The 16,414-nt window shown below is 41.1% G+C and overlaps 1 non-coding gene across 1 annotated transcript; it reads left to right on the top strand.

The window, feature by feature from the left end:
• The first annotated feature begins 355 nt into the window (after positions 1-355).
• On the top strand, positions 356-493 carry LOC119944893. Its single transcript, XR_005456035.1, has one exon. It is a non-coding gene; the product is annotated as a small nucleolar RNA SNORA7 (small nucleolar RNA).
• Positions 494-16,414: the final 15,921 nt, after the last annotated feature.

Raw genomic sequence — 16,414 nt, 5'->3', positions numbered from 1 at the left:
AGCACTGTACTAAGCGCTTGGGAAGTACAAGTTGGCAACATATAGGGACGGTCCCTACCCAACAACGGGCTCACAGTGTAGCGGTTCTGTTGGGAGTAGAGCAACTGCTTCCATTGAAGCAGCACAGGATATCACACTAAGAGCCATTCACATTCCCCAGCCTTACCCTCACCTTCAGAGAAATTTCTGGGATTGCCAACCCTACCCTGAACTGGAGAGACGACCCACATTATACTGCAGAAATCTCTAGAACGCTTCTGCTTTCCCTTGAGATTCCCTCCAAATTGACTCCTGGAGAAGCCAGCGATTCCACCACCTCCAACAATAGAGCATTTCTATTTATCTACATAAATGTCACCTCTCAGGGTTACATCTGGAGAGTTTCCAGTGCTCCACTAGTCTCGGCTATGGGAGGGAGAGTCAAGCAGAGGCCTGTCCGTTCCATTCCTAGCTTGGGCAGTGGCTAGCGAGTGGAAGGCAATCTGCTAAAAATCAAAACTCACCTGTGCTGGGCAGCAGCGACACGGGAGAGAATCGAGGATGAAGACTCAAGTTTACTGCGTGGAAGGAGGCGATGGTAAACCGCTTCCATATTTTTACCAAGAAAACTCTATGGATACACTACCAGAACGATTGAAAATGGTGGTGGGACATTCTGGGAGAGACGTGTCCATGGTATCACTGTGAGTCCTACAATACTCGACAGCATAAGACAACAACAACAACAATTTATCATATATTTAGAATCTAATTTGGGGCACGTGAGAGACTTGGGTACTCACAAACTCATACATGTAATTTATTTTAGGGTCGGTCTTCTCCCTTAGACTGTAAACTCTTTGAGAACAAGGATTAAGTCTACTAATGGTGATGGTAATGGATAATGGTAACAGGGACTGAGTGGATGGGATTCCACCTGAGTTAAACCTGGACCCTTGTCTCTCTCTGAGTTTGTCGAACAGAAAGTCCTTTAGAATAAAAAGTGAAGTTAAATCCTTGCAAATGTTTCAGAGAGGTAGCATTGCCCTTACCCCTGGGTGTGTGAACCCGTGTTCTGTCCTATACTTGGCACACGTTTTATATACAGAATAAAGCCAACTTTTCTACCAAAAAGGTTTTTTTCTTCAGTGGAAGAAAAGAAATATCTAAAGATTTCAGTGTTTTTAAACAGCACTATTTTACATTAAAAGCTCTGTAACTAAAGGAAAGCTTGAAAGAAGAGAATTGATGTCTAGAGAATTCCCTCAGTCCCCACTTCTTTTTGCTAGAGTGAACCTGGCTAAAGTAGCCTGATTTGCAAATTAAATGTAAGGGCATTCTGGAAATGCAATATAGATTTTATACTGGTAGAAGAATGCACTTTTTTCCCATTACTTTTCATCTAATCCCTCAAACAAAAAGGCACTGCTTCCTTTTTGTATGAATCCTGTAACATTCAGTTGTTTTGAATTTCTCAGATCCATAGAAAAACCTACCCAAGAACCCAGAGAAGGCTTCTTTGTCCTGTTCATACATTATACCTAACTAGGCTTAGTGAGTCTAAAATGGAAAGCCTCATGAAATGGATTCTAGAGCTCAATTTGTTCTGAAGGTCATGAAATGTTAGGTTAGGCTAGATTAACAAATCCCCTTGAGTTAATGCACAGGCAGGATAAAATATTAATCTTTCCTTGAAAATAAAGTTTCATCCCAAATAACCCCGTACTGATAGCCTGTTCTATGAAAGAAACATGCAATTTGATTTAGGGAAATACAACCAAAATACTGTGATTATGTGATTAGACACATTCATAAAATAATTTGGGATAGATGCCAGGGAGGAATAGTTTTCCATGATTTAATAGATTTGTGGAGTATGATCTGATTTCAAAATAAGGTGAAAAAGAGATTTTTTTCATTTGCATAGTCAGTTTGTTTCCTTAGTTTGGTGGCCAGTAGATTGGATCGTGTTGAAGGCAGGCTCTGTGTCCATGCTATACTTGTAAACTCCACTTTCCTTTGGGCTCTGAATGAAATCCTTATGGTGGTGATCATGTTTAGGGGTAATGCATTGTTAGAATTGTAATCATTTTTAAGTGAGTTTTCTTGCTTTCATGTAAAATAAGTAGCAGCGATGAATGCTTTTCTACTTGAGAATAGGAGAGTTAGATTGACTCAGGAATTAGTGTCATTTCAGGAGCCCAGTGGGTCCAGCTTTAGATATTTTAGGTGGTCAGAAAGAACTCTCTTCTTTTTTTCCCTTGTATCTGTATTTGCACCCTTTTTTCGCCCCTCTCTCAGCCCCATAGCCCTTATGTATGTATCTGTAACATTTATATTTATCATCATCAATCGTATTTATTGAGCGCTTACTATGTGCAGAGCACTGTACTAAGCGCTTGGGAAGTACAAATTGGCAACATATACAGTCCCTACCCAACAGTGGGCTCACAGTCTAAAAGGGGGAGACAGAGAACAAAACCAAACGTACTAACAAAATAAAATAAATAGAATAGATATGTACAAATAAAATAAATAAATAAATAAATAGAATAATAAATATGTACAAACACATATACATATATACAGGTGCTGTGGGGAAGGGAAGGAGGTAAGATGGGGGGGATGGAAAGGGGGACGAGGGGGAGAGGAAGGAAGGGGCTCAGTCTGGGAAGGCCTCCTGGAGGAGGTGAGCTCTCAGCAGGGCCTTAATGTCTGTCTCCCCCTCTAGACTCTAAGTTCAGTGTGGGCGGGGAACATTTCTACCAAATCTATTATAGCATACTCTCCCAAACTCGAATCACCATGGCCTCGTGGAAAGAGCACCTTGGAGTCAGAGGGTTCTAATTCTGGCTCTGCCAAATGCTTGCTGTGTTACTTTGGGCAAGTCACTTCTCTGTGCCTCGGTTCTCCTGGTCTCCTTCCTACTTAGACAGTGATCCCCATGTGGGATAGGTACCATGTCAACCAAATTAACTTGTACCTACCCCAGCGCTTGGAACAGTGTTTGTCACATAGTAAGTGCTAACAAATGCCATAAAAAAATCACTTAGTGCAGTGTTCTGCACACAGTAGGTGCTCAATAAATATGATTATTGCACTCAAGCAAGCTGCCTGATTGATTTTGATCCAATTTACCCAATCTGAAATTCATCCATTAAATGTTAAGAGAATTATTGCCACAAACTTTACTTTGACAACATGGGGCAAGCATGATTTGGGAAGACTATTCAATGGAAAGGAATCAAATTCAACGCTTAGGTCTTTTTAATTAGTCACTATTATATATTAAGTGCTTATCGTGTGAGGAGCACTGAACTAAGCACTTGGGAGAGTACCGTATAACCAAGATGGTAGACATTTTCCCTGCCCACAGAGAGCTTAGAGAGGCAGAAGCAGATATTAATATAAAGCACTTATATATATATATATATATATAAAAATAAGAGCTTTGGGGCTGAGGGTGGGGTAAATATCAAAGTGCTTAAATAGGACAGATCCAAGTGCATAGGTGTTGCAGAAAGGAGAGGGAGATGGGTAAATGAGGGATTTTGATATAAATTAAATACTTGAAAAATATTTGTACAGAACATGGTCCATTCACAGCCTTCCTTTTAGACACAACTGATCCCTTGAACAACATTTTCCAAGTTTTCCTTTCCTTTTGAGTCTCTTGCAATGCACTCAAGACACACAGAGGAGGAGACAACTTCCCTCTGCCCCTTTCTTCATCTTTGCTTAAAGGACGTTCCCCACTAGTGTCCTCCACCCCAGTCAGAATAAATGATGGCACTGTTAACAAAATGCTAGAAGGAGAAAATGCAAATTGGTGGTGGTTCTATTCATTCATTCAATCAATCGTATTTATTGAGCACTTACTGTGTGCAGAGCACTGTATTAAGCACTTGGAAAGTATAATTCGGCAACAGATAGAGTCAATCCCTACCCAACAACGGGCTCACAGTCTAGAAGGGGGGAGACAGACAACAAAACAAAACAGTAACATCAATCACATCCAAATAGATAAATAGAATTATAGATATATACACATCACTACCAGGAGAACAGCAAGGACTCCTGCTTGCTGTTATGCGCCTGCCTGAAAAAGCAGTTGGAACCACTCATACCGTGTCCCTGTAAAGGTGCCATGAAACCACAGGCTTTCCAGACTAGAGGTAGCTTAATCTCTCCTTGCCAGGAACATGGAGTTCATTTTCACGAATCACATCATGCGAATGAAGATGCAGTCCTTTCCAGCAGCTGCGTAGAGAAGCAGCGTGGCTCAATGGAAAGAGCACGGGCTTTGGAGTCAGAGGTCATGGGTTCAAACCCCGGCTCCATCAGCTGTGTGACTTTGGGCAAGTCACTTCACTTCTCTGGGCCTCAGTTACCTTATCTGTAAACTGGGGATTAAGACTGTGAGCCCCCGTGGGACAACCTGATCACCTTGTAACCTCCCCAGTGCTTAGAACAGTGCTTTCCACATAGTAAGCGCTTAACAAATGCCATCATCATTATTAATGTTATTATTATGTGCAGCGTGCTGGCCACTTGCACTCTGGGGTGTCACTCCAGGAGGCCGAGTTCCTTTGAGCTGCAGATAGACCGTGACGATGGATTGCGAGCCAGTAAGGAGAGACCTCATGAGCACAAAAACACAGTTAAGCTGTCATTTCAGGTCAAGCACTTCTTGCCTTAAGTGGAGGTGGTTCTGTTGAGAGCCCGGGAAGGTGAGGATCAACCTTACAGGGTAACTGTATCGCAGTCAGGGTGAGGCAAATCCACGCAGCTCTGAGCCAGTGCAAACCGTTCCATCCCAGGAACAGCATGGCCAAGTGGAAAGAGCACAGTCCTGGGGGTTAGAGGTCCTCGACTCTAATCCCAACTCTGTTTCTCGTGTGACCTGGGACACTTCACTTACCTTCTCTGCACCTCTGTTGCCTGCTCTGTAAAATGGGGATTCGCTGTCTGTTTTCCCTCCTACTTAGGCTGTGAGCCCTATGTGGGACATGGACTATGTCCGACCTTATTACCTTGTATCTACTCCAGTGCTTAGAACTGTGCTTGAGATAGAAGCAGCGTGGCTCAGTGGAAAGAGAACGGGCTTTGGAGTCAGAGGTCATGGGTTCAAATCCCACCTCCGCCAATGGTCAGCTGTGTGACTTTGGGTAAATCACTTAACTTCTCTGTGCCTCAGTTACCTCATCTGTAAAATGGGAATTAAGATTTTGAGCCCCCCCCGGGACAACCTGATCACCTTGTAACCTCCCCAGCGCTTAGAGCAGTGCTTTGCACATAGTAAGCACTTAATAAATGCCATTATTATTATTATTATTACATACTAAATTTTTAACAATCAGTCAGTCATATTTTACTGCTTACTGTGTGCAGAGCACTGTATTAAGCACTTGGGAGAGTACAGTATAAGAATATAGCAGACACATTCCCTGTCCACAATGAGTTTCCAGGCTAGAGAAATAACAAATAAATAATTAACAAATACCATACTAATAACAATAAGGAAAGTGGGTGCTCCTTCAGAGAAGTAGCTTTGCCCTGAGACTGGGGAATGCTGAAGAGGTGTAGGGTGGGGGCAGAGTGTGGTTTTCCCCTACCCACAGGGCAGCCTGGCCTCTAAATTGAGCTATCCACCCGACACATCCTGGGCTAGCCAAGGCTAGTGCATCTCCCGTGAAGGAGGGATGCAGACATTTGCAGTCTCTGCCCATCAGGCTTTCCACCCCCTCTTCTTGCCCAGATCATATCCACTTGACTAAAATACCTGGCAGAGCTGGAAAAGAGAATGCACACCCCAAGAAAAAGCTTTGGGGAATGATGGGGCTTGCTCTAATAGCCATGAGCCTGACCTGTTTAGGAACTAATTACGCAGGTTAGACTGCCTTGGTAGGGCTATTGAAGCCGCTGATTACTTTCCATTAGTTAATTGAGGACGGCTACAGGGGAGAGGGCATCCAGTGTGGAGGATGGACGGACCTTCTAAACGAGTCTCTTCTTTACTTCATGTTGAAAGCTGAAACAAAGTTTTGTTCGCAAATTTTTCCTCAGATGGATTTTATTTTCTTAAAGGAGATCAATCAATCCATCAGTGGTATTAGGAGCAGTGTTTTGTTATTAAAATTTTTCTTAGGTGGTTTTCACTTCCTAAAAGAGCTCAATCAGTCAGTCATTGGAACTGAGCGCTTACCGTTTGCGGAGCTCTGTACTAAGCCGCTTAACAGAGTTGGTCGAAATGATCCTGCCCAGTGAGCTTGCAGTCTAAAGGTCTGGGAGCTCCTTGTGGGCTATCAGCCAGAGTCAGCACCATCATTGTGATGTTGATTACTGGCCAGTCATACAATAGAGGAGGAGTAGAAAATAGTGGAGAGCTGCATGGTATTAGGGTGCAGGTCAAGCTAATGGTTTGCAGAGCTGTAGTATCTTTTATCCATGTCTACAGCTGTAAACCCTGATGTGGCTCAGTAGAAAGCGCATAGGCTTTGGAGTCAGAGGTCATGGGTTCAAATCCCACCCCCGCCACTTAGCTGTGTGACTTTGGACAAGTCACTTAACTTCTCTGAGCCTCAATTACCTCATCTGTAAAATGGGGATTAAGAGTGTGAGCCCCACATGGGACAAACTGATCACCTTGTAACCTCCCCGGCGCTTAGGACAGTACTTTGCACAAAGTAAGTGCTTAATAAATGCCATTATTATTACTATTATTACGTTAGACTCCTTCAGCAAGTCCATCTCTGTTTAGAGACAGAGTATGTTCAACATTAAATGCTAGATGGGATCACAAACAATGGAATCCTGGATTGTAAACTTGTCTCCCTAGAATGTAAGCTCATTGTGAGCAGGGAATATATAATAATAATAGTAATAATAATAATGTTATTTATTAAGCGCTTACTATGTGCAAAGCACTGTTCTAAGCGCTGGGGAGGTTACAAGGTGATCAGGTTATCCCCCAGAGGGTTCACAGTCTTAATCCCCATTTTCCAGATGAGGTAACTGAGGCCCAGAGAAGTGAAGTGACTTGCCCAAAGTCACACAGCTGACAATTGGTGGAGCCGGGATTTGAACCCACGACCTCTGACTCCAAAGCCTGTGCTTTTTCCACTGAGCCACACTGCTTCTCTATCCGTTTACTGTTAAATTATACTCTCCCAAGCACATAGTACAGTGCTGTGCACACAGCAAGTGCTCAATAAATATGGTTGAATGATTGAATAAATGGATTGAAGACAGTTTCCTAGCTATCCAGCTATTCATACCTAAAAAACAGCTTTGCTGGATAACGTTTGTGACGAGAATAGACAACAGCATGATACCCAATCTGCTCTGCTAAATGGTGAGTTGAAATTGGAAAACTGAAAGCCAATAGGTCGGAGGAAACATTTTAAGGATTCAGTAAGACAAAGTCTTGGGCGAGGATGCGATTCAAGTGAAGACTGGGAGACGGTCATCACAGGCAGACGAGCGTGGTAATGGCAGTCAGAAAGGGGCATCGCTTCTGGAGCTGAAGATTTGTAAGGATCATTAAGTAACGAAGCAGAAGGGAAATCAGCGGCAACCACTCTAAACAACAAACGTTGCTTGCAGAGCAAAGACAGTCTTTGTGAGTGCAAAGTGTGGTCAAAACTGTGGGTTCCACAGTGGCCTGTTTTCCCACATGGGACCACAACTGAATTTCTCCATTACTAGGATCTTCTTTTAGCAAGAACACACACACACCCATAACAGAAGGACTAGCCTGTAGAAGAGAATCATCCTCTCGTGTCCTGTTAGTTTGAGTCACCTTGTGTCTAAGGAGACCTGTGTCATCGGTTTTAGTTTGATCCCAGAGTGAAAACTTCAACCTGCATGAAGAAGCTCCCGCTGAATTCTTCAGCACAAAAGAAACTGAGCCCCAGATCAGGAGGAGAAAAGGTCATTTTAAGCTCTCATTTATGGCTGACAGATTTCCCAGAAATCTGCTCCCTCCTGTCCAGTTTCTTTTGGATCAAAATATTCATGTGGGAACTGCCTGCACCCATTTGGATTTTTCAGAAAGAAACATTCTAATTCTTAGGAGGGGAGAGTAGGTCGACACTTTGCCAAGGGAGATGGATTCTGCAGACAGGGAGACTTCAGTGGATAAGAGAAACCAAGCAAAATGAAATGAAATGTAAAAGGAAATGAGAATTTTGAGTAAGAGCTGCCACTTCAGAGGAAGTTTTAGAAATGAAAAGGAATGGAAGCCAGATTAGGAGGAGAAGAGAAAGCACACTCAAAAGGCATAAGATAAAAGAAGATGAATGAAAATATAATTAGACAGTTATAATATTCATCAATTGAATCAGAAGTTACTTTTTCTTTGTGATGACATCTTTCTTGTGGGAAGGGATCATGTCTACTAACTCTATTGTATAATGATAGCATTTATTAAGCGCTTACTATGTGCAAAGCACTGTTCTAAGTGCTGGGGAGGTTACAAGGTGATCAGGTTGTCCCATGGGGGGCTCACAGTTTTAATCCACATTTTACAGATGAGGTAACCGAGGCCCAGAGAAGTTAAGTGACTTGCCCAAAGTCACATGGCTGACAGTTGGCGGAGCCGGGATTTGAACCAGGATTTGAATGATATTGTCTATTATTTTCCCAAGCATTTAGTCCAGTGATCTGCACACAGTAAGCCCTTAAGACATACCATGGATTGATTGCCTTTTTCTTTTAGTTGTAATTTCTGGCAAAGTCACATGAGGAATTTTATTGTGAGCCCAGGTGTTTAATTCCATTTTATTCCACTGCTTTTCATTTATTCTGTAGCCTGAAAGATCCACTTCCTTAAAGGCCTAATCTAATTATGCTGGAAAATGTAATCAGTTTACCAACATTACAAGACACTGCTTGAGAAGCAGCATGGCTCAGTGGAAAGAGCACGGGCTTGGGATTCAGAGGTGTGACTGGGGTAGATATAATTTAATCAGGTCAGACACAGTCCATGTCCCATATGGGGGTCACTTGTCAGCTGTGTGACTTTGGGCAAGTCACTAACTTCTCTGTGCCTCAGTTACCTCATCTGTGAGACTGTGAGCCCCACGTGGGACTACCTGATTACCTTGCATCTCCCCCAGTGCTTAGAATAGTGCTTTGCCCATAGTAAGTGCTTAACAAATACCATCATTATTATTATTATTATTATGTGTAGATAGTGTCTTCTAATGAGAGTCTAGTTTTTGTCTTCCCACTAACACCTAATGACACCTAAATTATGTTTGAGTTATGTGCCTATAGAATGGAAATTAGTATCTACCCTCCTTCTGTCTCATTATCTGGATATTTTAGAATACTGAGCTCATGATCAAAGAGCAGGTTTAGGAGCTCATGCAAAAATAAACTACCATTTATACTAATGCCATAATAGACATGAACAAGAAACCTTAAAAAAATTAAAAAGCACATTAACCAGATTTGGGAAATGAATGCATGTCTCTTAGGAGATTCTTGGAGGTAAAACTACAAATCTGGGTACTCAGTTGAATTGATTGACTCAAATTTCAAGACAGCTATCTATGAATGCTGAGAGACTTTTCCTCATTCTTCAGTTGCAACAAAATTAGGACCTAGAAAAGAAAAGTGAGATGATGCTTGCTGTGGAAACCCAGGCTTGTTAAAATGTAAGTTCACTGGGGTCCCAGAATGTCCCTTTTATTACTGCTGTACATCCCCAAGTGTTTAGTGTGTTCCACTGTACCCAGGCCTGAATTTTCAACAGCTGCCTACTCTCAAAGAGGAGTAATCTCAGGTATTCATTTCTGTAGATAAGCATTACCACTCAAAGATTGAGGAAGATGTTTTGCTTTTTTCCTCCCCTCTCCATTATTTTCCAGTATTCATATTTGGATCAAAAATTAGAGAAAGTTAAAAAAAATAGGAATTGATTTGGGGTAAGAATATTCTCAGGAAGCTGAAGATGACTTTCTGACTGATTTGGTTAGAGCGATTTATTTGTCTTGGATAGCGATGTCACTGTGTATATACTTTTATTGGAATTGAAATGTGGTATAGTTTGTGTCCCTTTTATTACTGCTGTACATCCCCAAGTGTTTAGTGTGTTCCACTGTACCCAGGCCTGAATTTTCAACAGCTGCCTACTCTCAAAGAGGAGTAATCTCAGGTATTCATTTCTGTAGATAAGCATTACCACTCAAAGATTGAGGAAGATGTTTTGCTTTTTTCCTCCCCTCTCCATTACTCTTCCAGTATTCACATTTGGATTGAAAATTCGAGAAAGTTAAAAAAAAAATAGGAATTGATTTGGGGTAAGAATATTCTCAGGAAGCTGAAGATGACTTTCTGACTGATTTGGTTAGAGCAGTTTATTTGTCTTGGATAGCGATGTTACTGTGTATATACTTTTATTGGAATTGAAATGTGGTATAGTTGAAGTTCAGCCAACTAAACACAATATTGTGTGGCAAAAACTCAGAATTCTTGTTGGCAAAAAAAACCCTAAAAAACCCAAAACAAAGCAGAAAAGGTAGTAAAAATGAACCAGAGGAGAATCTCTTGACTTTCCTTTATAAAGCATTTTTTTTTGACAACTCTGATTTCTTTATCGGTTCCAATTTCAGCTAACATTTTATTGCTACCTTTATAAGGCAGCAGTGAACCACTATTTCCCCAGACATTTATCTAACATTCTGATAAATCAGGTGATTCTTCCCCCCAGTATGTAGTTCAAGTTCCTCAATTACATTGCTTCTTTGTTGCATTCTCTTAAAACAATTCCAAATACCTAGATGTTGACTGTTGGAATTATATCCTTTATCACCTTATTATTTCACTGAAGGCAGGAGGCTCTTAGTTATTCGTCTTCCGAACAATAGTGCAATAGCGCAACCTTGGTGTCCACCTGGATTGCTCACTGTCTTTTAAATCCCACAAAAGCCCCTTGTTAAATCAGGCCATTTTTCCCCTCCACTACATTTCCTGTATCTGCCCGTTCCTTTCCATCCAAATGTCTACCATCTTGATTAAAGCTATTGCCATCTAATAATAATAATAATAATAATAATATTTATTAAGCATTTACTATGTGCAAAGTACTGTTCTAAGTGCTGGGGAGGTTACAAGGTGATCAGGTTGTCCCACGTGGGGCTCACAGTCTTAATCTCCATTTTCTAGATGAGGTAACTGAGGCACAGAGAAGTGAAGTGACTTGCCCAAAGTCACACAGCTGACAAGTGGCAGAGCCGGGATTTGAGCCCATGATCTCTGACTCCAAAGCCCGGGCTCTTTCCACTGAGCTACAATGCTTCTCTTCCCAATCACACTATTCAATAAGTCTCCTCACTGGTCTCCCAGCCTTCCAGCCTCTCCCTTCTTCAGTTTATATTACTCTGCTCTCCAGATCATTTTTCCAAAGCATCATTCAGCACACATCTCTGCTCTTCTCAGTAACTCCAGTGGTAATCCATTTCCCATTGCATCAAGCAAAAACTCTTGACTATGGACTCCAGAGCTCTCCACCAGTTCTATTTGAACCCATCTGTCCTCTTCATCCACTATTCTGCAGTTCGCAAAAGACCCTTCTAGACCTTCTTCTTTCTCTCTCCTACAACCAACTCCTTGTTCTTGCCCTACAACCTACTCCCTTGAAATTCACCAGGCCACACCCCTCCCTAGCTTGAAAACCTCCTTATATTCCACCTCTTCTTGGATAATTTCCCTGATTTTAATTCCCCCCCCAAAACATGATATCTCAACATCAGCCTTCATATATTTAGAGCCACTCATGACACAACTATGTATATAGTAATGATGGTATTTGTTTAGCACTTACTATGTGCCAAGCACTGTTCTAAGTGCCGAGATAGATACGAGGTGATCAGGTTGACCCATGGGGGCTCACAGTCCTCATCTTAATTTTCCAGATGAGGGAACTAAGGCACAGAGAAGTGAAGTGACTTGCCCAAAGTCACACAGCTGACAAATGGCATAGCCAGGATTTGAACCCACGACCTCTGACTCCAAAGCCCGGGCTCTTTCCACTGAGCCATGCTGCATCTCTATGCTTGTGTCTACATGTCTGATAACTAGTTATTATTAGTTGTATCTGTTTTTGTGTGACTTTCTCTCCCACGCTGTAAATTTGTGAGTTTGTAAACTCCATGAGGAATGTCATTTTCTTCTATTGCATTTTCCCAGTGCCTAACATAGGGCTCCATCAGTAATAGGTCCTCAGTAAATGCCATCATTGACTGATCAATTTCAGTGGCATCATTGTAAATCTAAATTAACCCTACGAATGAGTTCACCCAGAATGACATCGGGTTTTCTGTTTCTGCTGATTTCAGCGCAACATGGGAGCCAAATCCAGTGTCACATATAACATATGTCAGTATCACTTCGTTTTCAGTTGTCTTCTGTTTTGAAAATCCGGCCAAAATAATACATTATGTTTGTGATCGTGCATTTCAAGGGAAAGCTGAAAGCTATCAGGGATAATAATGATGGTATTTGTTAAGCGCTTACTATTTTTCAAACACCGTACTAAGCCCTGCGTGAAGGATGGGTCTCAAGTCTGTTCTAATGGGTAGGGACCGTCTGTATATGTTGCTGATTTGTACTTCCCAAGCGCTTAGTACAGTGCTCTGCACACAGTAAGCGCTCGATATGATTGAATGAATGAATTATTGCTCTCCATAATATTCAGAGGTCAACTGAAGTACCTACTGAAAATTACCATTCACCACATAACCATGTCCTCCCAGTATTTTCACGGGCTTAGGGTCTGCAGCATGGTGGAGTGAACATGCTCTTTCTGCACATTGGATTCAGAAATCCTGTATACATATTTTTTTAATCTTATGAATCATTAGATACTATTAATAGATTGAGCCCAGGTAAATGCTAAACAAGAGTGGCTGCCTATAAAAGTGAATTAATATACTAAAACAGTCTGCAGTGCTGTGACCAGATATCTCAGATTTAAAGGTACCTTGTCTCTTTCCCCAGCATCAACTAAAAAAAGAATATTAAGAGAGAGCTATAATTTTATTTAATTAGGAACCTGGGAGCAAGCATTAGAATTTGCTACCAATCTTCTGGGAAACGGGCGGTGTATAAACTTCACTGAAAGTCCTTGAGGCAGTCTTTTGTGTGTTTCACTATACAGTTTCATATCATTTCTTCTGGAAGAACACTGAAGAAGTTGTGTGAGTGATTAGAGATCGCTTGGCAGAATTTGGTATTATGAGCTCAAACCAAATCTGAAGGTGCCTGAAATTATGAGGCAGTTATCACCTGGAAATTCTTGGAAGTCGCAAAAGATTTTCACTGCTGAATTCTGCCACAAAAGCAGCATTCTGTTGAAAGATGTACTGACAGACAAAAAAGCAGAACCCGATCAAGACAACAAAATTCTGCTGAAAAGACATTCATTCAATCATTTATTTGAGCGCTTACTGTGTGCAGAGCACTGTACTAAGCGCTTGGGAAGTACAAGTCGGCAACATATAGAGACGGTCCCTACCCAACAGCGGGCTCACAGTCTAGAAGGGGGAGACAGACAATAAAATAAAACACGTAGACATGTCAATACCAACAGAATAGGTAAATAGAATTATAGATGTACACATCATTAATAACAAATAGAGTAATAAATATGTACAAATATACACAAGTGCTGTGGGGAGGGGAAGGGTGTAGGGCAGAGGGAGAGAGTGGGGGAAATGGGGAGGGGAGGAGGAGCAGAGGAATAGGGAGGGCTCCGTGTGGGAAGGCCTCCTGGAGGAGGTGAGCGCTCAGTGGGGCTTTGAAGCGGAGGAAGAGAGCTAGTTTGGCGGAATACTAATGAAGTATTAGTCCACTGATAGAGGAAGAAGCAAAACCAGGTCTAGACATCCAGCATGCCCATTGGGTTACCAATAGAACCTGTGTGATTCCAACATGATGTTAATTTTTAGACTACCCTGAATGAACCTTCTATACACCTTTGAGATATGTCTGCTGTGTGACCTGGGGCAAGTCACTTAACATCTCTGACCCTCAGTTACCTCATCTGTAAAATGGGGATTAAGACTGGGAGCCCCACGTGGGACAACCTGATCACCTTGTATCCCCCCCAGCACTGTATATATGTAGATATGATTGTACATATTTATTACTCTATTTATTTTATTTGTGCTTATCTATTCTATTTATTTTATTTTGTTAGTATGTTTGGTTTTGTTCTCTGACTCCCCCTTTTAGACTGTGAGCCCACTGTTGGGTAGGGACTGTCTCTATATGTTGCCAACTTGTACTTCCCAAGTGCTTAGTACAGTGCTCTGCACACAGTAAGCGCTCAATAAATATGATTGATGGATTGATTGATTTGCACATAGTAAGTGCTTAACAAATGCCATTAAAAAAAAAAGAAACTACCTATCTGACAACCTGATTACCTTGTACCCCCCAGCGCTTAGAACAGTGCTTTGCACATAGTAAGTGCTTAATAAATGCCATTATTATTATTATTATTAGAACAGCGCTTTGCACATAGTAAGAGCTTAATAAATGTCACCATGATGATGATGATGATGATGATGATGGCATTTGTTAAGCACTTACTATGTGCAAAGCACTGTTCTAAGCGCTGGGCAGATACAAGGTGATCAGGTTATCCCACGTGGGGCTCACAGTCTTCATCCCCATTTTACAGATAAGGTAACTGAGGCTCAGAGAAGTTAAGTGACTTGCCCAAGGTCACACAGCAGACATCTGGCGGAGCTGGGATTCGAACCCATGACCTCTGACTCCAAATCCTGGGCTCTTTCCATGGAGCCACGCTGCTTCTCCATCATCATCATCATCATCATCATACCCTACTTAAAGAACAAATTCAAAACCAGAAATTGATTTCTTATATCTGGAAAAAATTGTACTGAAATAAAGAGAAATTATAGTCTGATGCAAAGAAATTAAGACTGATTTCCTTTAATCACATTTTCACAACTTCCTAATTTTTTCATAAGAATGAGAAGTGTTTTCTTTCCAGCTTAGTGATAAAAACTTGGAGCTTAGAAGTCTTGGATCAAGGGAAAATGGGATAAAGTGTTTGTGGAGCATTGTTTTGTTGACCTATTATTCTTAGTCATTTGAAGAATCTGCGTCTTTTCTCTATTCTGTCTCACATCCAACATGGTCTGTCTGATAATACTAGTAATCCAAAGTTGAAGCATCAGCGGTATAGGTAATTGCTATTATTAGAGAATGAATTGCTAGATGAAACTTTAAGGCCATAGAACACTTATTTTTAAATCTGGAGAGAAAAAAATATACTTTAGTATAAGCCTAGAAATAAGTTTATAATATCTTCCCAAGGAACACAGATGGAAAATGAATCACACAATACTAAAGAATGGATGGCTAGAAATTTTAATGCAAAAACTTAGATTTTGAAACAGCATCAAAGCATATATTCAAGATATATGTGTCAATGGCATCAGGTAAATGCACTACAAATTATAATGTTTACGAAGGTATTTCTGGAATGTTCCCTTTCTTGACAAGTCTGACAGATAATCTTCCAGCATTAAAAAATAAACTGTTTTAACCGGGTAACTAGTTTCAAAAATAAAAACGATGTTTCTGATCTATCTGAGGTTACAAAGTGCTTATGTTTTAAAAAAGTTGCATATCCAGAGGTCTAATGTTTAAAATATAATCATGAACTATTCAATACAACATGAGATGCTTGTGGAATGCCAAGCAGCGAAGAGAAGCAGCATGGCTCCATGGAAGGAGCATGGGCTTTGGAGTCAGAGGTCATGGGTTCAAATCCCGGCTCTGCCAATTGTCAGCTGTGTGACTTTGGGCAAGTCACTTAACTTCTCTGCGCCTCAGTTACTTCATCTGTAAAGTGGGGATTAAGAGACGTGAGCCACATGTGAGACAACCTGATCACCCTGCAACCTCCCCAGTGCTTAGAACAGTGCTTTGCACATAGTAAGTGCTTAATAAATGCCAACATTATTATTGTTGTTATTATTATTATTACAATGGCTAAAACAGCACGTACAACGAGTAGGAAAAACTATATGTTCAGAATTTGATGTTCTGTGGATCAAATATGAAGAATGACAAATATGACAAGAATGAATAGTTTCTCTAAATGGGATAAAATATAAAATATGAGGAATGAAAGGTACCAGACAAACATTCTAAAGAAAAATGCTATGCAGGTCTAGGTCATTGCAAAAGAGTATTTATGCAAGGACAATTATTTGGACCGGAGCACTACTTAATGAGTTTTAGGAAGTGGCATACATAAAATATCTGGTGTGTAATTTGTGATGGAGGAAGTCCAGGCTTATCAGTTCACCAGTGGGAGCACTTGATTTGTAAAGGGAAGAGGAAAGATGTGGTCCACGACCAGATCCAGTTTTATCATTATAACCGCCAG

Source organism: Tachyglossus aculeatus, chromosome 23 (genome assembly GCF_015852505.1).
Source record: "Tachyglossus aculeatus isolate mTacAcu1 chromosome 23, mTacAcu1.pri, whole genome shotgun sequence".
Lineage (NCBI taxonomy): Eukaryota > Metazoa > Chordata > Mammalia > Monotremata > Tachyglossidae > Tachyglossus > Tachyglossus aculeatus.
Note: the sequence above shows the minus strand (reverse complement) of the source record. Positions and strands in the feature narration are given on the sequence as shown.